Genomic DNA, 24,749 nt, shown 5'->3' with positions numbered 1-24,749 from the left:
CACATTATCAACATTAAGAGGTAAACATGGAGAAGGTGATCCGAATTTGTAGATGTCACAAATGTTCAAGGAGATCCTAAGAAAGGCTGTACGAACATTTGTAGTATTTGAAATACCCCCCAAATCTATCACTGTCTGGAAGATCAAGGCCAATTGTGGGAAAACAATACCCTGAAACAGACACCAGTTCCTTGGCTGGTATAAACTGTCATAGCTCCAATGACTTCAATTAAGCTACACAGATTTAAATCAAACAGTAAATCTGACCAAGACTCTGAAATGGTATTTCAAACTTAATGATGAAAACATATTTCATGGTTTAAAGGAGCTCTGTTGGCAGAGTGTCTGTTTTTATTCCAGATTAAAGTATCTGAAACACCACTTCCTTCTTCCCTTGAAGCCAACCTAAAACCCAGCGAAGGTCTTTTACAGAAAATGCTTTATCCCTTTGTTGCAAGAAGTAAATTCCACATGGTGCTTCCTCAAAGCACAAATCGAGAACGTTGTGCCAAGATCTGTATAGTTATCTCTGCTGCCTGGCACTGAAGATACTTCACATCTCCCATGCACACAGCAGGGAATTCCTGTGTTGATAATTGTGAATGAATCACGGAAGCAATGGAAATGTCCACTTCTTGCTGTTGTCCCTTTTTTTTTTTTTTTTTTTTCAAATTATCTTTCAGTGGAGACATCTGAAGCACACTTACCATGGGGGGTCTATCTGGACTTGAAGATCAGACCATCCCAATGTTGCAACAGAACATATGGGGATATTTTCTGAGGCAACTGTATAATGCCAAAAAATAGCACCATAAGGATAGCTTACAGAATGAATGTGGACGTAGTCCATTTGTTTTGGGCCAAAATCATACTGGGAAAAGGGAGATGATAACATCAACTCTAGAATATGCACCTGCTTAAGGACATCCAGATACCTCCATGGTTTAAAATACAAAGGCTGGTTCTGCACTTAATGTACAAATGTGAGTATAAGGAGTCTCTGCTCTAGTTTTAGCTCTGGCCATGTGAACTTTGAATGACCAAAACAGTTGAACCTTCCAGGGCTCCAGCTGCCATCCAAGTCATACATGGGGATGACTGAACTTGCCTGTCTTCTGTGTGTTAGGAGACATCCTTTGTTATTCTTTAAAAAGCACTTGGATATCCTTGTTCTTAATGCAGTACAGAAGTGACACAAATTTATGCTTTTGTACCTTTGGTAACTGAGAGCATGAAAACAATTAACTGTCTGAGTTCTCTACAGTTACCAATTGTCAAAACCTATCATTCACTTACAAGAAAAGCAGCTAGCCCTGCCATGGTCAGCTGTTTGGGCTTGAACACACAAAAAAATGAGGCTGGGCACTTCCTCTTCTCCAGGTAAACGATTTCCCAGGAGTCTGTTAATATTTTTAGGAAACAGAAATGTTTTCATACCTCATTCTTATAATGGATGAGGTATGAAATGGGAGTCATGATGAGTGAGAGTCCTGGAGGTTGTTTGGCTTGTCACAATATATAATGCCTCTGTGAAAGCACTGCATTACCTTAGCTGCACCACCTTTGCACAGCACAACTAATAAAGCACAGCTGCCAAGAACAGAATTCATAGACTCCACCTATATTTTAACACTGTCCTTGGGAGCTGCTTAAATAGTTTGTGCTGACAAGACTACAAGTATCATTCGATAATGCAAACCTAAGTTAAATCAGGTCTCTCCAGAGAGTCAGGTGTGCCCTGTGCGATTGCAGCTTAATTGCCAGAATAATCACCAAAGAAAACCAAATTGATAGGAAAGGCTGTTTAGAAAAACAAGATATGAAGCTCATGCACACACACATACAAAAAACCCTCAAGAAAATTCAGTATGGTGAGTGGGAATCTACTTAAAGCCTGATTGCTACTGGAAGCAGCAGAATTACAGCTCCCCCCTTGAAGGAATATGGTAGGAAAGAGAAAACCACTGAAAAAAAACCTTAGCTAAAAAAAACCTCCTAAAATAAAATGCTACATAACAATTAATAGTGACATCTCTGTATAAATAGTGCTATCAAGGGGACCGTGTGCTGGGTTATCTGAGATGAAAGGGTCCAATAGACCTGGGGCAGCATTAGCGTGGGGATGAAGTGATTAGTCAGCAGGCTGACAGCTGTGCTAGGAGCCTGGTGCCAGATTCCAGTGTATGCTTTCCACTGCTGCCAAGTGTTTGCTTGTCACTCCAGATAAATGGAGCATCAGCAGTGTTTTATTTGACCTGCTCACTAGAAAAATAAAGTAACTCTGACTTCCTCGGTGTGTTTGTCGTTGACCTTGCATCAGCTGAATATGAGCAGAGAGATTCACTGGTCCAGGAAAGTTAACTCTTTAGTAGAAGAGGAGTGATAAGAGTCTTTTTTCCTTGGTACTATAATTAGTCTCTTAATGGCTCAAAGTATGGTGACTTAAAAACAAGAAGTGACAGGCACAGTCTATGTGTCCTGTATTGTCCTTGGAACGTGCCCTTGGACCAATGGCCTGGAGAATGATGAACAGCTTTGAGAACAGTCTGTGAAGAGCCACCCTCCTGCCTCCAGTGTGAAATCAGAAAACCACTTCTACAGAGCCTTCTGGGGGAAAAGGGGATGATAAATTGAAAGTGGATGAAGTTATTGAGAAGATTCAGTGGGACAACACCGCTTTTGATGTCCCCCTGAGACAATGGCTTTTGTGTGTTTTCCTTCATATGTACCTTAGAAGTTTTATTTTACTCTCTTTTCTTCATCAGTAGTTTGGTCATGTTAGGAATTTTCTGAGATCCCCTCTGTTTGGTCAAGGCCAGCTTCTGCTGCTGAGTGGAAATCAGACACAGTGTCTTTGAATTACACATCTGAAAGGGAACGTAGGACACACACTTTTGTTGACCCTTAATGCCCTTGATGTGTGAAGGTTCTCCTTCATGGTGGCTAAGAGTGACAACCATACTCCAGAAGCAGTGTTACTCAAAGGACTCTCTTGGCAGCTATACCCTTTCCTATTCTCCTCTAGGAATCTAGCCCTCACGTCAGATCAAAAGGCCCAGGGAAGGGGTAAGAAACCTAGACAGACTTTGCAATAAGGAAAAATGACTCCTTTGAATACTTGTAAATATATGGTTCTAGAGGCTGAGAGTGTGGCCAGGCATAGTTTCTCCATATCCAATAATCTGGAAGATTTGGATGTCTTTCTGGCACTCACTGAGTCCTTGTAATAACCAAGTGCATTCTTCTGAGCACTGATACTTTCCAATCTTTCCTCTTTTCCACTTGTTTCTCCTCCCCTCCTCACTCTGAGGAAGTTCCTTTCCTGGCAGCATCAGGAGTTGCTGCATACAATTGCCAACTGTCTCCAGAGAATGTGAGTTCATTTGCCCAAGGGAGATCAGATTATTTAGGTTCACTGAAGAAGGTAAATATCACTAGAGATGAGCTCTGTTCCACTTCCCATTACATGAGTTAAAAACATTCTTGCCTTTCATTGGTTTGCCTGGTAAGTCAGATGTGGAATAGGAGCTCAGGGCTCAGCTGTCAGAAGGTCTCATTAGAGTGGACTAATGTGGAAGTAAAGATGTCATAAGGCTCTGCACAAGTTCTTTTGGTTACAGGAAATCACTCAAGATGCTGAATCCTACCATCTGAAGAATGACTTCTGGACCAATGGCCCTTCAAGAGAGAGGAAGAGCTCCATAGCAGTCCCTTTTTCACAAAAATGTAATTTCACATATGACGGTAGGAGGAGAGATCCTTGTGCTTTAGCAAAATAAAAATTAGGAAGTTACACCTGAAATCAATTAAAATAGGAGGAAAGGCTCTAATTTAGTGAAGGGTGAATGGAAATAGAGTGTAAAGAATGACAAGGACTATAGAAGTGTTTAAAGGTGTCCTGGTTTCGGCTGGGACGGATATATTTTTTTTTTTTTTTTCCCCTTCTTAGTATCTAGAATAGTGCTGTGTTTTGGATTCAGTGTGGGATTTGATATGAGAAGAATGGTGATAGTGCACCATTGTTTTTAGCTGTTGCTAAGAAATCAAGGACTTTTCAACTTCCCATGTCCTGGTAGTGCACGGGTACACAAGAAACTGGGAGGGAGCACAGCCAGAGCAACAGACCCAAATTGGCCAAGGGAATATTCCATATCAGATAATGTTGTGCTCAGATGAGTGTTGGCTGGGAAGCTCATTCTCACTTCCAGGATTGTGGCTTCAGGATTTTCTCTGGGATCTCTAGCCAGGAACAGGCCAGTGAGTGGTGAGCAAACACAATGTGCATTACGCATTTGTATTTTCTATTATTACTATTATTATTATCACTATTACTTTAATTATATTTTTTTTTCAATTATTAAATTGTTTTTTTCTCAACCTATGAGTCTCCTTACTGTTACCCCTCCTATTCTCTTCCCCATTCCCCAGGGTGGGGGAAGTGATTGAGCTGCTGTGTGGTGTTGGGCTGATGGCTGGGTTTAAACCACAACAAAAGGTCAGCTGGATGGTCGCCTGAAGACCTCAACCAAGCCAATTTTTTGACTTTGTAAACAAATAAGTCACATGATTCATATAGTCATATATATTCATGTAGTCGGGACTCCACCTATTGTGCAGGGCTTAAAAACACTAAAAAAGAATATAGCTGAGTTAAATTAAGGGGGAATTGGACCCTCTTGGTCAGATCTTGATATAGGTGATGAATGAAGTAGAGGATAGTATGTTTGTAGGCATAGAGTTTTTCTTCTCTTAACTTAGAAGGGGACCTAACTACTGCCTAACTTCAGCACTGAAAAATGCCCTTTGGAGATTCCTATCTCTCCTGATGGACTAGAGGGAATTGAGGATCCTAAGGATTGCTTAAACAGTATGCCTGGTATGCCCAAAACCATGTGCATTGTGATCTGTATGGGAAGCAAGTGAGGTTTAGTTCAGATTCCTCTTCATAGTTTCCCTTTCAGGATTCAATCCAGTCTCTCCACTTGTCCTAAGGACTGAGGGTGGTTTGGCATATGAAGACCTATATGCATTCCTGACTCGGTACTCCACTGTTTCATTAGAGCACTATTAAAAGCTGATCCCCTGTCAGATTCAATGGTATTGGTTCCAATGGTATCTGTTCCACCCATCTCAGGAACAGATCCTCCACTAACATTTTGAAGGTGATTCCAGCAGCTTGGCCTTTGGTGGGGTAGGCTTCAACCCACTGGCCTTCCCGGGATCAGCTCTGCTCCCGATATCTCCACCTCCTCCCCCAGGGGCACAGGGGCAGGGAATGGGGGGTGCAGTCAGCGCTGACACTTTCTTCATCTTCGGTGAGGGGAGTGTCTGGAACTTGTTCCTCCTGCTCCATCGTGGTCCCCCTCTCACAGGAGACAGTCCTCCACAAACTTTCTCCAGCATGAGTTCCTCCCACGGGCCGCAGCGTTCCCCACACTGCTCTGTCATGGGTCACTAACTTCCTCCGACTGGATTCCCTCCCACAGCTACAGCCCTTCCCGAGCTGCTCCGGCATGGGACTCCCCCGCATGCTGCAAACCTCCCAGCACTGAATTACAGCAGCGGGGCTACCTTTTCCCATGAGACCCCGGCTTTCTTCGGGCACAGCACCTTGATTATCCGAGCAGGAGCAACAGGCCATAAATCAATGTCTGCTCCACCGTAGATCTCCATGGGTGGCAGGGGGGGGCCGCCCTGCCGTCTCCCCACAGGATACAGGGGGGTCTCTGCTCCGGCACACCTCCCCCCTCCTTTCTTCCTCCGTTCCTCAACTGACCTTGGTGTTCATGCAGCTGTAGCAACTCCTCCTCACAAGTCTGACTGCCCGTCACCACGTCCCTTCTTAAATACGTTATCACAGAGGCGCAGCAGATTGGCTCAATTTCCCAAACAGAAGTGGAGCTGGATTGGAGCTGGGGGAGCTTTGAGAAGCTTCTCACAGGGGGGCTCCCCGCTAGCCCCCTCCCCTGCAACCAAAAAACTGCACCACTCACTCAACCCAGGACATTGTTGTAAAGAGAAAGGTAATTAAGCACTGGAACAGATCATCAGTGAAGATATGGAACACTGGTCACGGCAGTTTCAGAAACTACTTTAGGCAAAGGATCAATGCAAATTGTTCTGTAGAGTGGCATTAATCCACCATCTTCAAAATGTCTCATCAGGAGAATTTGATACCACTTCTCTGGAAATTAGCCTGGGTATTGCTTTTCTTGTCTCATTTATTTCCTAAAACATGAAGTATAGATGAACTTCTATTCAAGAAAAAAAACAATGTTGGCTTGTGAGTGACAGCTTCATCAAGCTGCAGAAGACAACCGCCACAGTTCAGACTAGGAGAATCCTCACCCGCATTGGCCTACCATTACCTTATTGCAGAGTTACTGTTAATGTAACTCATGTTGTGTCTTGCTAAACAGCCTTTTGCAATCTCCAGTCACAGTTGTACCTTGCTTCAGCACAGCAGTCTTTTGCCTCTGTCAGCAGGGCCCTGGGTATGGTTCTGCCTTACAAGACCTCTCACTAAGCTCTGAGAGTCCAAATACAGATGAACTTCTGCAGATAAAATTACTAACTACTATAATGGCTGTCCAAATGGGTGCAATAAATTTCAGTGTGAGACAAACTCTCTCAGGTTTTACTGACTCTTAATGTTGCTGCTGCCAGCTTTAGTGTTACTCTTTGACTCAAGCCATATTCTGTTGTCTCCCAAAGGTCTTTTTGGCCCGTCAGCTCTAATCAATATGCTGCCTTGAGAAGGAGCTTGTTTTAAGTAGGTTTGCTCACCATAAAGAACCATATAAAGAAAATTTGACTTCTACTCCTTGTCAGCATATATCACTCCTTATGCAGAGCAGAATTTAGATGGTCTGTTAGTTGAATCCAAGTGCTCTCTTTTATATGTTTCAAGAAATGACAAATGCCTGGAAAAAGTGCGTAGTTGTTCTACAGAAGACATTAGGCAGACTCTGGAATGGCAAGAAGAACAGCTAATAAAGCCCAGAATTCTAGCAGAAATGATGTTAAAACCTAATTAGTTTGAGATTATTTGAAGGCTTGTAAAAGGATTTTCTGTTCTCCTTTCTGATGTAAGTACAGCCTGTTTTCCAGCAACATGCAAAACTATTTTAATGTTTTTGCAAATAGCTGCCCAGGATATGCTGTTTACCTATTACTGACATACTAGCTCAAAATAAAAGATGTTTAAACCCAGTTTTCAGTTGTTGAATATTTGCCTCTGGTTAAGACTTAGGTTTTCATGGGTCTGAGCCACTGGGGGAAAAACTTCTACCATTCTAACCAGTCTTGGATTCTTGACCCTTGATTCTGGCTTAGTAGCATCGCACTTTACAGCTTGGACTAGAGTACCCATAAGTGTACTGGAAGGTCTCCTGAAGAGCAGGAATGGTCTGTCTAGTGAGGGTCTCAGGATCTGACCCACTGTAATCCAGCAATACAACATGTAGATACTTAATGAAGGATTTTAAAATAGAGAGCAGCCCCTACTAGTAACCTTTGTTGTGTCTTCCTTGGGTATAATGTGGCCTGTGAAAAACAATGAATAAGTGTGATAAGCACAAATAAATAAATCAATGTTAAGAAAGAGTTATAAAAATTGCCCTTTACAACTCAAAGGAAAAATCAAATCTGAATTGCATCCTTTTGTTAGGTGTCATCCGTGGAAAGCAAACTTGAGGTTTGTTCATGTGCACACAGATGATGAGGGGAGGCAGAAATAAATCACAAAGTAAATATCATTTTATTTGCTTTATTAATCTAGAATGTGGTACCAATGTGTTTGGACTCAGTGGCTCCCCACCTGCACCCTCCCGCAGGATGTTATCAATCCTTTATTTCTGTGAAATATGCTACCAACTAGTAGGGAAAGCACTAGAATTGTATGACATCTTAAGAAAAAAAAATTAGTCTTACACCATGCTGTGTCCTGATGTAGTTAAACTTGTATCTTCCAGTATACCTCAATCCATATCTCCTATGTTTTGCTGTTCATTAACTGCCATACATCTTTTTAGGTTTCATATGAATTTACAATATCACTGAGGCATACCTAGGTGCCTTTGCCCACTCATCAATGAATTTTTTCTTCTCCTTGCCTCTCCCAGAAAGGCAAAAAGGAAATGCACACATGATAGTGGGGAGAGGGTACAGGAACAGGGAGAAATATTGCTCACTGGTGCTGCTTCACCCTCCCAGTGCCACAACAAACTGCTGCTGCCTTTTTCCTCTCTGCCCACAGGCTAATAGTCCCTTTCTGGCACTCTGGTCTTACTGTAGTATCTCAAACACCCCTCTGCCTGCCTGAGGTCCTGAATGGTCGAGGTTGTGCTGTGTGAAGTGGTGGGCCTCTTCAGAGCATGAATTTACATTTAGCAGTGTGATCCGGCAAGGAGATTGTTAAACGTGTAGGAGTCAATGTGTTGCTGCTAGGAGTTCAGTGCCCAGCTGTGAGGATATACATTCAGGATTTCTTTAAAAGTGTATCAGGTCACCTGCTTGCAGCTGGGAAACAACTGGGGTAAAGTGGAAGCTTCTGTACAAGAGCTTTGCAGAGAAGATGAGACAGACAGATAGATTTCCAGGAGAGTATGGTTTTCCACAGTCAATGCAGCAAGAAAGTAACTCTGGGATTTTTTTACCACCTTGACATGACTCTAAACCCTGCCATACAAGCCTCAGCTTGGGGAGGAAGATCAAGTGTTGGGTCTTTGCCATTAGCTTAGACACTGTGGGAAAGAGCTAGATGACTTTGTTGACAACTAGTCTGAAGACCTCAGCAGGCCTTCAGACAGTTTTATTAATCATAAAAGTCATTAAAAATAGCCAATTCTTCAGGGTCAAAGTAAAAACAAAACCTCAGCAGAATGAATCAGGGCAGGCATCTCCCATTCCTAAGAGCACTCTGTTCGAATGCTGTACAGGGAACTGAAGGGGAATACTTACAGGTGAAACTCCCAAGCAACATCACAAAATGTTTTCTCAAGCAAGGGGCAAGCACTTTCTTATGGACTTAGATTGCAACAAGGAAAGATATTGATGGGCTTTGTGTACAGCTTAGAGGCACTGAACTTTCAGACAGTTGACTCTGAGGCTTGAATGTCACATCCAGAATCAGAAAGATAGTTTTCCCCTTTGCCTTTGTGCTTGGCCTTTCCTCTTTCACTTTTTTTGATTTCTCATTGCGTCTCCCTCTCCCCCTTATCTTTCCCTTTTTTCCTTGCATTATCTTGCATTTAAAAAAAAAAAAGTGGATAGAGATGACATGTATTTGCCTCTATGCTACCATCCAGTGCCCGTGCTCTATCTCAGCAGTCTTTAGCTGCCTTTGCCATATGAACCTGTCAGGCTCCTGAAGATGTCTTATATATCTCATGGCTTCTCAAGTGACTTTAGATGCTTGTGTTAAGGTACCTGAATCCCATCTTTGTCACCTCCCAGTTGTGAAGAAATCCTTCCAAAGCAGCCCAAATGTGAAACAAAGTGTTGTTATCTTCCTGTGTCTGCAGACAACCAGAATTGATTCTGTTTTAATTTATTTATAAAAGGTATAAACCTTCCAAACAAAATTAGCTTTATAGGGACATTGACTGCAAAATGCAACAGTAGTTTAAATGTAAGCATTAATTTATCATTTTTTAGCTGGAAAGATTTAAAAACTGTGAATGAAGAACTGGGACATAAGGCAGGCAAAGAAGAGGACGGAGGAGAATTGTAGGTGGTGGGAAGGAGAGAAAGCTTGCAAAGCCAGTTTTTCTGCGGTCTATGGGGCTGGTGACTGAAAAATGTACAGTAGGTGAATGATGCAGATCTGCCAAGCAAGGTGCCTCCCTGCAGTACTAGACATCATTTTTGGACTTCTGTGGCCTGGGCTTGGGAAGACTCAGGTGAGGCTCCATGCTCCAATATAAGCAAAGGGGATCAACTGTCTGGAAAATAACTTTGTGGACAAGGCCATGAGGGTCCTGATGAACACCAAGTTTACCATGAGCTAGTAATGCTCCCTTGTGGCAAAAGCATCTGACAGCACCCTGGGCTGCAGTAGGAAGAGCATTGCCAGCAGGTGGAGGGAGGTGATCCTTCCTCTTTGCTCAGTCCTGGTGAGACACATCTGAAGTACTGGATCCAGGTCTGGGCTCCCCAGTACAAGAGACACATGGAGTGACTCCAGCAAAGTGCCATGAAGATGATTAAGGGACTGGAGCATCCTTTACATGAGGAAAGGCTGAGATAGACTGGGAGGGATAAATACCTGACATGAGAAAATAAAGAAGACAGAGCCAGGATTTTCTCAGTGGTGCCCAGTGACAGGACAAGATGCAAAGGGCACAAACTGAAACATGCAAATTTCCATTTAAATGTAATAAAAAACTTCTTATGCTGTGAGGATGGTCAAACACTGGAACAGATTGACCAGAGAGGCTGAAAGTCTTTATCCTGGGAGATATTCAAGACCCAGCTAGACACAGACCTGAGCAACTGTCTTAGTTGACTCTGCCCTGAGCAGGGGTTGGACTGGATGATCCCCAGAGATGCCTTCCTGCCTCAGCCATCCCGTGACCCTGTGGGACTAGCTCCTGTAACACAAACTATGGTGCTGTCTGGGAACACAAAGCTCAGTGGGGTACGAAGACCACCCAAGAAGCTGGATAATGATGTGGGCACTGAATTGTTCCTGTGCTCCATTTGGCCATGAGAATCCCCTCATTTTGTGTTTAAAGCTCACTCACATGGCTATGTAAGTCATTTCCCCAACTTGACTGAAGTGTAAACTTGGCCTCGGGCACCAACGCTACAGCTGAAACCATGTGCCAGCTGCATATCACATGTTGGCAGCTTTACCCACTGCTGCATCCCTTTGCAGGCTACTCTGTGATTGTCAGGGTGAAACAGACTCTGGGGGTGTTATTAGGTTCATTTGCTGCATTTGGTGTATTTTACAGCAGGTGGAAGATGCAGCTGTAGCAGGCTTGTTTTCCACAAGCTGGAAAACTTCCTTCTTCTTCAAGTATTTCTGCATCTGTTTCCAAATGTGGCCAGCAGTGCCTGAGGTAGCCCATCAGGTCATGCTTTATTTATTTAACTGTACTTTACAGCACCTCCCTCCTTCTATAAAACCTTGCTGTTAGGAGACTGCTTTACATTTTTTTGGGGAGTATCTCTCAAGTGCAGTTGTCTAGCATCACTGCCCTGAGCAGCTGCTGACAATGCCAATGCTCCGAGAGCTTCAAAATCCTTCCTTTCTGAAATCAAGAGTAGAAAAGATCATCATGAAATAATGGAGTAATGTGGCCATTCTATCTATGCTACTCATAAATTACATTTTGAATCTGGCAATTGCAGGGTAATTAGAAGGAGAGTAGCTTTCCTGCAGGAGCATATATTTCCTATTCTGCCTGCCTGACACACTCCAGTTGAATTTTTCCTTTGTTCACTCAGCTCACAGAACAGCAATTACCAAAGGTGATAGCCTAGTGGCAATTTTTGAATCATGAAGAGACTTAGCACAGAAATGAGGGAAAAAAAAAAAAAAAGGACAGGTATCACTAGTAATTAAAATAATTTTGAATTAAAGGGACTATTTCAATAATTGCTTTTGTACTATAATCGTCACCATATAACCTATCCTTATGAATTACTAATACAGTGAAATAACACTACTGTGGAGACTGAGCTTAAAAGGACAGCTTTCCTAAATTACTTACCTCATCATTGAGAGGTAAGTAATGTTTGGGCAGATGTTTTGGAATGGTGGGTGATGCCACGGCTCTGATCACTAACAGGCATGCGATTTTTAAGCACTTCTTCCCCCTTTGGCCCTGTCAGAGAGGCACAGGAAACAGGGCAGGAATTCCCATCTCAGGTGGCCAGAAGAAGGTTTCACATTATTAAAATAGATGGTTTCCTTCATCTAAGAGCCTCTGAGGAGCATAAATTACAAACAACATCAAAGCAAGTGAAAAGTTTTAGAGCAGACTGTCAAAGAGACTGCTGGGGTTTCCTTGGTAGATTTCCATTTTTAAGGAGTCTCAGCAATTTACTTTCTTTCTCAAAACAATTCCATATGTCTGTGGATTATTTACGGTTGTTTTGATTTTTGTTGTCAAGGGTTTTAAAGAAATAATATCGCAGTTATTTAACATGGGGAAATAAAGTTAGACAGACAGTGCCTGCAGTAACAAATTACTGGGATGATCTCATGGACTAAAACTTTGCAGACTTGCTTTGTGTTCTCCAGGGCTAGACAGCATGAGTCTAGATACAAAGAAAAGCAGTATAGCCAACTAGAAATAAGTATAAGCCTGATGCTGTACAAATATGGCAACTAATTATTCATGTTGCCATCACTGATTTTACAGGATGAAACACCATGGCCAGTGTGGCACAGGAATAAGGGCTGTGAGATATGTTGGCCCAGATTTGAAGCACACCTGAGAAAACTTTGTTTAATGATTATTGGAATTAATCTGATAAAAAGTGCCAGCTGTGGTCTTAGATGAAAAGTCACCAGGGCAAGCTGTGAATGGATTCATATTCGCTTCCTAACTTAGGGTAAAGAAGTGACTATTATTGGAAAAGGAGTGGGGAGACTATGTGCTGATGAGGTTATTAGTTGGTCCCGAGGAGGTGGCTCCTGCTGAGTGTGGGTTTTAACTGATTTCCCTGCAGGGGAAGGTTGCCATTAGTCTCTGGGACATGGACCACGCAGGAGACTGGTGTGTCACAACTCAGCCTGTAGTTCTCACTTGCAAGGCCACGGGTATATTCAGCAGTGATTCACAATCTAGATACCAGGCTGTACTGACCACATCCAGGAAACCAGGCTCCGTCTATGCAGTGAAGTAAGCAGGAAAAAGGATGGGGCTGTGAGAAGCATTGCCACCTCTCTGGATCACCAAGCAGGAGATACCAGTTTTAAGCTCTGTCATTATGTTGGCCTAAGCTTCTGCTGTGTTGTGCTGGCAGACAGCAACCATGTGAAATAAAGACCCTTAGGAAGAAAGCACAAGTTTGAACACTTGATTTTCATTTAAGGGAAGGATCCCTCTTTATTTCACATGTGCATGAGTGCATAGGTTCTTGACTTAAAAAAGAAAAAGGGAGAAAGGTCTATAATGATTGTTTTCAAGCCTAGCAGAAAATGCCAGATTCTTAAATCTGTCATTTACTGCTGGTGAATTATTCCAAAAGTTACTTATAGTTCTTACCTAGTAAATACTCAAAAAAGTACTTTCATAAATGTTGCATCAATAATTTAAAAACTGCAACAGCATATGATTTTCAGAGTGACTTCTGATTCGAGTTTGATGGCCAGGAGAGGATAAGAGCAGAAGGTTAATCACACATGCGATTAATCATGCGACATGAGAAGGAAATGCTAAGTTGTGCATCGCTAATGAGCTTGCTGTAGTGGGTGTACTTCCCTGCGCTGCACCATAACAGCACCAGTCCTCCACGCATCACTGGCAAGGACTGAAGAATATTGTCTTTGATTGCCTTACTCAATGCCTTGCACTGACTTGAATGTTTGTGAGGAGCTTGGCCGAAACATGAACTGGCTTCTCTTCAGTTTTTCCTGATGCAAAAAGAACTGGATGTGTTTCCATCTCATGTCAAGCTTATAATTTAAAGTTGATTACCTTCTGCATTGCATGTGTTTGTTTGCTAACCCGAAGCTCTGATTCATTGGTTCAGATCTTGATTGTGACCTTGATTTGATGACTGTGTTGTCCGCTGTTAATTAGCTTGTTGTGGTTCTGCTAATATGGTGATGTGGTTTACATTTGTTTGCTTATTTTTAGTATACAGAACTGGCTTATTCAGGCCAACTGTAACATGAGTCATGTCAACTAAAGACGTATGTAACTTAAATAAAAACCTTTACAGCCATGTGGTCCTGAAATCAAATAAATAACTCCCCCCTCACAAGATGGTATCAAGATTAAAACAAAGCTATTAAAATGCTATCTTAGTTAGCAATTAAACTAAAAAAACCCCTCCAGGTTGCAGTACTACCTTTAACAAGCTCTACCAGGTGCAAGACAAACCTAAGGCAATCACTTCCTAACTAAGCAAACCCTGTTTACATCTTAGCTTTGGAAACATATGTTGTTAATTTTAGAACTGCAGTTGCCATGTGAGCTGGCTGTCACTTCTAAGAAAAAAAAAAAGTGCAAATTTTGGGGATAATTATTTTTTCAGCACAGGTGCAGTAAGTGCATTTGAACACCCTAAACATTCACACAGGCTAAGCTTTGACTCAGTCAAACTGTAGCCTATCACAACCTCAAAACAGTATCATAAAATCTATTCTTTCAGGCATGGTATGGCCTTAATAAAAAGTGGCATAGAGTTTCTTAACAGAGGCTCATCTTTTATCCTTCCAGATTTTACCTTCCCTCCGTTATCTCCCTTTTTACACTGTCCAGACTACCCACGTGTTTCACCACTTCTCCATTCTTGCAGCTCTTGGATTAACTGGAGAAGTGACTGATGGGTCCACACAGTTATGGAGTTTGCAGTTACCAGTCCTTTCAAGCTAACCTCTCAGTTCAACAGCTGAACTGGTGCCTGTAGAGCTCAACTCCAAAGCAGCCAAGGAGCTCATTGTGACACTGTATTATGTCTTCTCCATGTAGGGCAGTGGGAATTCATTTGCCATACATCCCCTCATTTAACCAGAGAAGGTATTCATAGAATTTGCTGTAATGCATTTAAAAGGCTGATGTGGTAAATTACTGATATCTGAGCAATTCAAACCAGATCCTCAATTTACTGCTGCTCCATAGTGATACCAGACTTCTGGCCATAAAAACAAGCCTAATAATTTGGGTGGAGCAACTCTGCAGTAATTTCCTGGTCTAACAAACCTGGGAGACCTTACACAGGCAGAGGAGGACAGCAATGTACAGTGGCAAATGACAGAAATCTGCCATGGCTCTCATAATACCAATAAATGGTTAATGCTACATTTTGACCAAATGGAAGAAAATAATAAAATACATTTCTTAGAAAATAATGTGGTGTTGGCTCAGATTAGCTAACTACATCAAATGCTAAGGCACTTGTCTGCTTTAACAGTGCTCTTTGTCTGCACACATAAAGAATACGCATGGGGGACAATGCAAGGTTCCAGGAGGGTGCAGATATGCTTTCAACACAAGGGAGAAATTCCTGGATAATCAGGTGTCAACCTGGCACTTTTCACCAGCATTAAATTCCTTATAATTATTTAGGAAAATACATACATTTTTACACAATACTCAGAAAATATCAGCAGTCTGAGGTTAAGAATTGGTGGCAGCTGACAAGCAGCTAACATGCTAATACAGAAAATGATATAAAAGGAGTTGAACCAGAGGTCACAGTACATCTCTGTATCAATTAGAGAGTGATAATCTCAGAGGAGTGTTTAGGTTTTGCTGTCTTCTCAAACTATTCTCTGGGTTTGCACGACTGGCTTTGCAGTTGTTGCTTTCTTCCTCAGCTTTAAGGGAGAGAGGTGCTGTGCTGTGAATCCCTCTGGCAGGAGGAAGAAAGCTGAGGGTGATCTGACAGCTGAAGGAGCCCCAGATTTAGGTTATTCTGAGAGCTCTATCTTTCAACATCTCTATTTCAAAAAGGTAGGCTACAACTTTCACATCAGAAGCCCAACACTCTTCCATACACTGTACCCCTTCCCACAAGTCCTGGGAGGTGTTTGCATGAGGGGGGGTTGCACCAAAAAATTTCAAACTGGAAAAATGAATGTGCTTTTTATTAGGTTCAGCAGACTAGGAATCTGCCAGGATTTTACAAAACTGTTCATTTTCTGAGTCTTAGCTCCTTTAGCTATCTCTTTTTATTATGTTTTTTTGTTTGTTTGTTTGTTTTTGCTTTTTTTTTTTTTTTTTTTTTTTTTTTTTTTTTTATTGAGCAGAGGACAAGCTCTATCTTATTAAGTGAAAACAACAGAGTGAGAAGTTGGAAATTGCCAGGAAGCCTGGGAAAGACCGACACTCAGCTGAGATTTTATTCCATGTTTTCCTGTTGACCTCACAGGCTCTCAACACAAGAGCTCTGAGTACATTAAAGAAAGGCCACAGTTTCATTTGGTCCTGTGAACACTGGCAATATGTTATGGGGATAATATACAAGCTTGAAAGGGTAAAACCACAGCAATGTCCCCATGCCCTGGAGGTTTTGTCTAGTGCAGTGCTGTTTAACCAGAGCACTGTGAGGTTTTAAATGGCCATATGAGATTTATAGTAGGTCATGACCAGATCTCTTTTCAGGGCAAAGTTTGAAAAGTCCATTTGTCTCAAAATTTAAAAAAAGAGTCTGGTAATTCTCCAAGGTTTTCCCTCTTCCTTCAGGCAACTATTTTAGCCTGGCCAGAGTTCCTAAACCCTCCCCAAGAGCCCTTTTAATGTGGGAAATATTGTTGTAGTGTCTGCTATCAAAGGAGTAATACTGAAGATACAAATATTTACAAACCCATTCTAACTCCACATGGTCAGTATCAAGCTTATTAAGTTTTAGAAAAAGGGACATCATGACCTTAAAAGAAGTATCTTCAGGAAATAAGTATTTGAGGACATTATTAGCAGGGATGAGTGATGGTTATTGTGGGGAATTGAATGAGAAAGACTCAAGATGCAGACAGAAATCCCTCGTGTCCGGCTGATGGTGTGGCCACCCCACTGAAGGGCCGGCAGCTGAGGGGCAGCCCTGGCTGGGTGGGTGGCAGTGCCGGGCCCCCGCTGCCGCCCAGCTGGGCTACGTCCCACCACGTCGGCAAAAGGCACACACTAGTGTCTGTGGGGCTGCAAAAGAAGATAATAGGATGTCTCCCCACCACAACTGTTTCTCCTGTGGAGCAGAAAGAGTGGTTGTCCCCCTTTCAATGCCGGGGGCCACATCGACCTTTCAGCAGTGGGTGTTGCTTGGGTAGGCTTGCCAGGCTTCCCTCAGGACACTGCAAGCCAGTGAGGCTTCCCTCCCTCTGTGTGGGCCTGAGACTGGGGCCATCTGGAGGAGTCTGGAGGGAGACTGGAGGACTGGAGGGCCTGGGGAGAGCTTCAGGCACCCCCACTGGGGTCAGAGTGGTTTTGAAGAATGGGGAAAGGGCATATTGGGTAAGCAAGACAGCAAGGCTCCATGAGGCACAGCCAGAGAGCCAGAAGCAGAGGCTCTGGGACAAGGTCCCACTGGGAAACTTGCAGAGCCAAAATCATGGCGATCTGGGGCCAAGTCAGAGGAGATGCCTGTGATAGAGGCTCTGTGTCTGATCTCCCTCTTTTCTCTCTAAAGGGGCTGTAGGAAGGATGAAAAGGAAGATGGGAATGGCAAGCAAAGTCCCGTAGGGCTGCTGGGAGCCAGGATCTAGCTGCCCCCTCACCAGTGCCCGCACCACCAGCAGCCATCACCCGCCTGGGTATGGAACCACACAGAGCTCCCAGGGTATGCGCGACGCCAGAGCTGGAGCAGATCCTTGCAAAAGCATATTAAAGTGTCTTAAAGGATCACTGCAAAGCCAGAAATTTACTTGGCAGGTCTCTATGACTTTTCTGGGGTGATTTTTATCTGTTGTGTAAATCAGAATCATGGGATTCTTTAACCCTACTCCCCAGGTTTTTTTTTATTTGACAAACTGTTTGTTCGTTTAGAGCAGTTATGCTTGATTGTGCCAGTAAATAAGAAGTGAGAGCTATTTTTGAATTATTTGTCTGCTAGATTTCCACAGAGAAGGACCTATTCTGTGTGAATGTGTGTGTGAGAGGCAGTGCCTCAGCATGAAGAAAAGTTTTGTGCCTGAGTCAAGAATGAAAAAGACCTTTAAAATCTTTATAGCAGTGTAATACAGAAGATGATACACTGGTATGCAAAATAAATTTTGTTAGGTATAGAATACCTACCTTTAAAATAAATAATTTTCTTTTTTTTTGCTAAAGTGCCAGAAGATTGCAGACTATATTAAAGATAGCATGTGTCACATTTAAATCATACCCCATGGAAAAATACCTAATTTAATTTAAATAATTTCTATTTATTTCTGCCTTTCAAAATATAATTTTAAGGTTATAAAAATGTAATGTCTGACTTAGACTCTTTACACCTAGTTTCAAGCCAGACCTAATTTTACAACTAAGTTAAAAACACACGGGAGCACACAGTCATAATATAATCTGGCTCCTCTCTGACTGTGACAAGGGCAGCCTACTATAAATAGAGTCCTTGAGAGAAGGAAGGTCTTCCATTTTGAGGAGGACTTTGAAATTCCATGCCATTCCAGTTTGGAACAAAGCTCCCCAATTCTGAAATTTCGCAGGAAGCAGAACCCCAAAAAGAAAGAGATAATGAAAAACAAGGCAGAAAGTGTTTGTTCTGGTAATTTGTAAAGAAAATGTCACCAGATATACCTCCTGAAATGCTGACTGAGCAAAAAAACTTGCAACTTTGGAAAATGAGTCATTTGAGATTTTGGGGTCTCAGTTTGCATAAAAATCTCCCATGGTTCAGGAGCCCGAATACCTTCCCTGCAGCCATACTCATCAGGTTGCCAGTGAGGGCGTCTGATGAGCTTCTAGATAGTCAGGCTGAGTTGAAGTGGAACCATAACCAAATCCTGATGTCTGAAGTGCACGCTGAGTGCTTTCCTTTGAAATAATTCACTTGTGAAACCTTTGGAAGCACAAATAGGTAGTGATGTGACTTTAAAAAGCTGGAAATATTTCCAAAGTGCTGAGGTCAAAGCCTCAGCAGGTTAAATCTGGGATAATGCTACTGAAATCAGTGAAGCTATTTCATTTTGTACTGGTGAAAATGTGGTCACGTACATTTAAAACATAGTTCAAAGTCTACAGTCAGTGTAAAGTAAGAATCATTGCTAGTGTGCACCGATCAGAGCCATTGATGAACCACAAAGAGAATTATAGTGGGACTCAAAATGTTTAAAACAATTATATAATTTAAGCTTTAATTTAATGCAGAAAAAGATCTCTCAATCAAACTAAACCAGAAACTTGTCATTTTTCTATTTACTTTTCACATTTACCATGAAAAAATGCTCCCTACTACCTGGGTAAAACAAAAGGTTTGCATGCAAAGCCAATTTGTCAGCACTGGCTAAAAAGTGTATAAACATACCTCCTTCTCCTGATGTCTGCATGAAAGACTTTTCACATGCATGGGAAAAGTATTCCTCTTTAAGCAGCTCAAGACCTACATGTAGGTATAACATTCCCTGCCCTCCAAAAACTCCCAACAATTTTAATATGGCTTCTGGGAATATCAGGAATGTGGTATCAAGTCCCTACTTTGGAAGCTCTTCAGGGCATAGAAATTCTCCGAATGTGGCCTTGCTTCAGTATCTAGATTTCAGTGCATTGCACAGAAAGAAAGGAGCTTTTTTTTGTTTGTTGGGTTGCTTGTTTCGTTTTTTTGTTTTTTTTTTTTTTGTTGCTTTTTGTTTGTTTGTTTGGGTTTTTTTGGGTTTGTTTTTTTTTTTTTTTTTTTTTTTATAGGAGGAAGGAAAGAAAGAATTCCTTGGGTAGGATGTGACTTTTGCAATACCTAGGATCTCCAGGATTCTGGGATTAAGACCAATGGGGGTCTCTAATGGGGCTGTGGAAGAGTATCCCCTTCACACACCTTTCAATAGGAATTCGGTTACAAGTTCAAATGGTGGTCCTCAGGAGACTTAGATGGTATTTTTTTGGCCCAGAATCATGGGTAGCCATGAGATGGCTTGCATATCATCCAGCATGCACTGATTCTTTCTAATAAGGGACGAAGAGGAAAGCATTGACAAAGGAATAAGAGCCTGGGAGGAGTTAAATATAGTTTTGTGAATCTGATCCTTTTCTCAGGAATTTCTGGATGTGTGTCTTTCCCAAGGCTCTCCTAGCCAAGGACTTCTCTAGAGATACTACCAAACATGCCTGAAACCTTTCAGTTGTGATATTTTTCAAGGTAAAGAATTTGTATGAGATCTGGTGGATCACACTGAGCTATAGGGCCCTACTGGACTGCTGCCGTACCTTCACACCAGCATATGTGAAATAGCTAAGTGGGAAACTGCTCTTCCATCCTAAGAGCTCTGTCAGAAGTCACAAATGTTCCAGTTTTGCTCTGGGAGGAAACCCAGGCTGTTCAAAGATCACACTTGCATTTTCTTTCCCTGAAATGCAAAAAACCTAGAACAGTGTGAGCCCTTCCTCAACGGCAGAATAAATCCAGCTCCTCTCCAACAGGAGACAGAAGGATAAACACTTTCCTGCAACTACATCAAAATCAAGTCAGTCATGAAAAATAAGAGGAGACATCTGGATGGGACTGCGTGGGGGAGCAAAGTATCTCAGATCATGACAATGTGATCTACTTGCAGGAGCATCTCAGGAATGATTCAGCCACACACTAATCCCCTTGGGGAAATCACAGGGCACCTCTTTCTTTGTACACACTCAAAGAGCAAAGGGCCAGACAAGGTACAGACTGTGTGTTGTCCCACTGGGACCTCCTGAAGATGCTGTACTGAGGAGTCCCTTGCCCACAAGCACAGCTCTTTCATGGGACTGGCCTCCTGCAGAACATGCCTGCTCTTCCCTGAGCAAACCAGGGCTCCCCCTTCCTTTTTGTCTCCACTATTGCCAGGGTCAGAACAAAACCAAGAGCAAGGAGAAAGTGCTCTTGAACCTAAAATTAAAAAGTACAGAGGGAAGTAGGCAGATAGCTGTACTAGTGACAAAGACAAACCCAGAAGTTCAGCTGGGATTTCTAAACCACCTTTGCAAGAAGGCAGGAAAAAAGCGATTGGAGCGAGCATGTCATCCATGGATCTGAAAACACCAGAAACCCCTGTTGTGCCTGGCTGATTACAGAGCAATTAAAGCTTGAAGGGAGGGGATCTCCTTCCATCTGCTGCATGGACTACTGCCTCACTGAGAGGGAAGTGACATTTCTTTCTCCTTTGCTTTGATGCACCCGCTCTGGAGACTCCTGGAGCTACAGCTAGGACACGATTCACAAACAGAGAGGGGTCAAAAGTCCCAACCTAATGTTGTGCAACTGGACCAGGCTGAGGTGCTGCTGCTTGATATGAATTTTCAGCTTTTCTTAAAATAAGGTGGTAATGAAAGTGTGGTGATTTGTGGGAACAGCGTGGTCCCCAGTTTCCTGCTACTGGTGCTGTGTAAACCTGAGCTCTCTTCCATCAGACTGTCAGGGAATAGATACAATTGTGTTTATAAGATTTCACTTTTGCAGCACAGCACTAAAAATAACACAATTCTTCATTCATAGTATAGGTGTCTATTCTCTTATCCCACTGCTGAAGTAAGAAAGGCATGTTATCAACTAACTGTCCTCCTACCACTTCCAATAAAGCAAGTTTTAGCTATCGGAGTTACTACCAAGGTTAAAATCCTCTTTGTTTTACAACATGTTCATTGCCTAGGGGGACTTTCATTGCCCAAAGGGGGCATAATGTTGAAGTCTCATTGAAATATCATCAGTAATATCAATAATAAGGAAAACAGAATTTATTAACAAATTCACTGCCCATAGCTATGTACTCATGATATACGGGACTGGTGTTCAGAGCATCAATTCAACAATACTTTAAGTCAGTGCTCCTTTGACCCACGCTGATGAAGATGGACAGGCAGGTTAGACAAGATTATGCCTCCAAGGGTCATAAAAATGTAGAAGTTTCCCAACTGCAAACTGATTTTTCAAAGACAATTACCTGCACAATTTAACCAGATTATGCCTTCCGGGTTTCATACTGTTAATGTTTGTTTCCTCTTGGATTTTTGCCGTTTCTTCTACTCTCACTATTCTTTTTTTTCCTCTCAGATGCACACATTAAAAAAGCACTCTCACACTTCTTGTCCTGTGTGATTTATTCCCAAGAAATTAAATTACATTTTTATAAGCCTGTGTTACCGCAAATGATAGCTGAAGATTTGCTGAAAAAATTAATTCCTGATCTGTTGCCGTGAAGCATCCTCGCTAGCACTGTACTGACTCTGTCTTTCAAAACCAGATGGAAGCAGTCCAACGGTATGATTAACTTCTTAGTCCCTGCAATTTCCTATTGCTCTACTTGCCCTAGATTTCAGGATTGACCTCCTGTTTCACTGCAAAATGCACAGTTGCTCAGTTTGATAAATCACATGAATACTTTTTTGATCACAGTTATCTACTATTTACTACATACCCAGTGAGGTTAATCATATGCTGAGGCACTTCATATGCTGCACACATATACACTCTTCTTCCCAATAGCACTTTGCATATTCTTCATGCTGGCAACCAGCAATAGGACCTGTTTTCTCCTTACTAATATATTAAAGACCACAGACCTGCACCTTGTCTCTTTTCCCCTCCACATTAATTCTGCAATTATCTACACACTGATTCTTAAAGGACTTAGCAAGCCAAAGAAAACACATGAGAAATTTCTAGTCAGACCTTTCTTTTAGCAGATAGAAATTTTTCAAAATGTAAATTTTTCTGGGAACTAGAACCGATTGTCTCCCCCCAGATATCTTTGGGGAGCCATTGAGAATGCATGGGGTTGCCCATAGGGAAGTGGAAAATGTTTGGCTTCCATGATGGCAACATGCTATCATTACGTTGAAGAAAAAATACATCTTAACTTTTCTTTTTCTTTCTCTAGACAGCAAAGGAATTTCAGTATTTAGTATTGCTAGATAGGGATCAAAATTGTTACAATTCCCTGGAGCAGCTCTTCTTCACCTTCTTATGCAGTGTTGCAGTACATCCAAATCATGTCTCTGGTGCTATGGTAGAACAATTCTAAACAAACACCAGCAACAGTCAAGGTATGGGAAAACATCCAACAGTGAACACACAAGTGATACAGATCTTGCTCACAAGTTAAATAAAGGGAAATGGAGTCCTAGTTTTACAGAGATATCTACTCCTTTTCATTCCAAGTATTCTACACAGGCTCTTCTTTTAAAGCCCCCTTTCACTAATTCACAGCAGTTTCCAACACTGGATATAGAATCCTATATACAATATGTATCATTACTCTTCCCCCTTCAAGTTCTGTAATTAGGAGGGCTGAGAAACTCTGGACCATTTCTAGCAGCAGTCGCACTTTGCCACCCTGTACCGTGTGGGAGGGCTGCAGCTGTATGACACCGGCATTTCCAAACAGCCAAGATTTCTTGTGAGGTATAAACGATAAATCCATATCCGCTGTTGGAGGCACTATCTTTTTCCTCTCAAAGATAATCCAGAAAGTTTAAGCACTGTGCTAGCTCTGTGAGGGCCATGTGTTTGTTTCTGTGGCAGTGAACACCGTGCACGTACACTCTTCTCCAGCCAACCTCTGACTCCTGCGGAGCCCCTGATCTCAGTTCTGTCATTCTCTCCTGGGACCCAGATCAGCTGTCCCCACGCCAGGGCTTCCCCTTGGCTGTCACTGATTACATAGACCCGTCACATGAAGCCTTTGCGGCCAGCCAGCTAGCTGAGTCACTCCGCTGATAAGCTGACCACGCAGCTTCTTGTGTGGAGGACTCTCACGATGTGAAAGGCGATGTTATCAAAAAACTCAGTCCAACACAAACATAAGTATATGAGTGACACGAAGTACATGAGTATTTTTGCTAGCTGCCACTGGATTATTTACTTACTTTAGGGCATCACAAGTTTAACTGCTTCACTTAATCACAGCTCAAGCAGATACTTGAGAACAAGAAATCTTTGGCTTGGTCTGCTGTAAGTTTTAAAGCTGCTTGGACAGCTGCCTTCTCTGCTTTAAGTGATCTATTAAAAGTCCAAATTGCCTCTTATTGTTGCCTTATTACTTTACAGGCAGTCACTCCCCAGGCCTCCTAACCTGAATGGTTTATCTCAATGTGGCTTTGCCTGAAGAAGAAAAGCCATGCTACATATCCCACTAATCATTGATCCTGTGCTTGCTTGAATGCTCAGGTGAATGGACTGGATTGTCCCAGGTCAACCTTTTCCATTCGATTTTCCTTGTAACTGTGCTAAATGTGTGCACACACTCACGAGAGGCAGTGCAGCAGCACCTCTGCTTGCAGATGTGTCTCTCCCAGCAGATGTGGGGCTCTGCTGCTTCACACGACCTGCTGCTTAGCTCCCCAAACCCTTCAATGCTCCAAAGGACAACAGGGACTATTTGTTTGCCCTTCAGGATCTTAAATGCAACTGGACAGGCCCATTAGGGTAAACCAGCTCGTGCCTGGAACAGCCTGCATTTCAATGCCATAACTGTGAGCAAAAACGGGCAGACAAGGCATAGTTACATGGCAATGCAAAGTACTATCCCTTCTGCCTGACAGGAAGGTGGACCAAAGCTCAGACAGGCTGTGTAACTCACCAGACATCATGAATGGGGCTTGTCTGCACTGCCAAATGGATGTTACTGTTAAGATGCCTTGTCTATCAACAACCTGAGGTGGTAAATCAAAAAGGTTTATCATAGCCTGTACTTAACAGTTAAGGTCTGGATGACATGTATACATTAATCAGGTGCTGAGCGTAAGCTAGTGAGTTGGACTCTTTACAGGACTTATCCGCTGGGATGGGGGCAGGCTTGCCAGCATGGCCATACGACTCCTGGGCTGAGCGGGTTCAGCTCTCCCTCTGCCCTGTGTGCCTGTGCCCAGGATCCTACGGGCAGAACTAGCAAGGGCTGCCTGAGTCCTCCAGCATAAGCACGCAGAAAGGAGAATAGACCGCAATTGTGA

The 24,749-nt window shown here is 42.5% G+C and overlaps 1 protein-coding gene across 3 annotated transcripts in view; it reads right to left on the bottom strand.

Annotated features, from left to right (window-relative positions):
* Positions 1–24,749, bottom strand: part of AFF3 (AF4/FMR2 family member 3) — a 332,912-nt gene that overhangs the window by 49,377 nt on the left and 258,786 nt on the right. The gene's annotated exons all lie outside the window — the stretch shown is intronic.

Source organism: Tyto alba, unplaced genomic scaffold (assembly GCF_018691265.1).
Source record: "Tyto alba isolate M040663 unplaced genomic scaffold, T.alba_DEE_v4.0 Super-Scaffold_45, whole genome shotgun sequence".
Classification (NCBI taxonomy): Eukaryota; Metazoa; Chordata; class Aves; order Strigiformes; family Tytonidae; genus Tyto; species Tyto alba.
The sequence above is the reverse complement of the archived record's forward strand: the minus strand, read 5'-3'. Positions and strand labels throughout refer to the sequence as shown.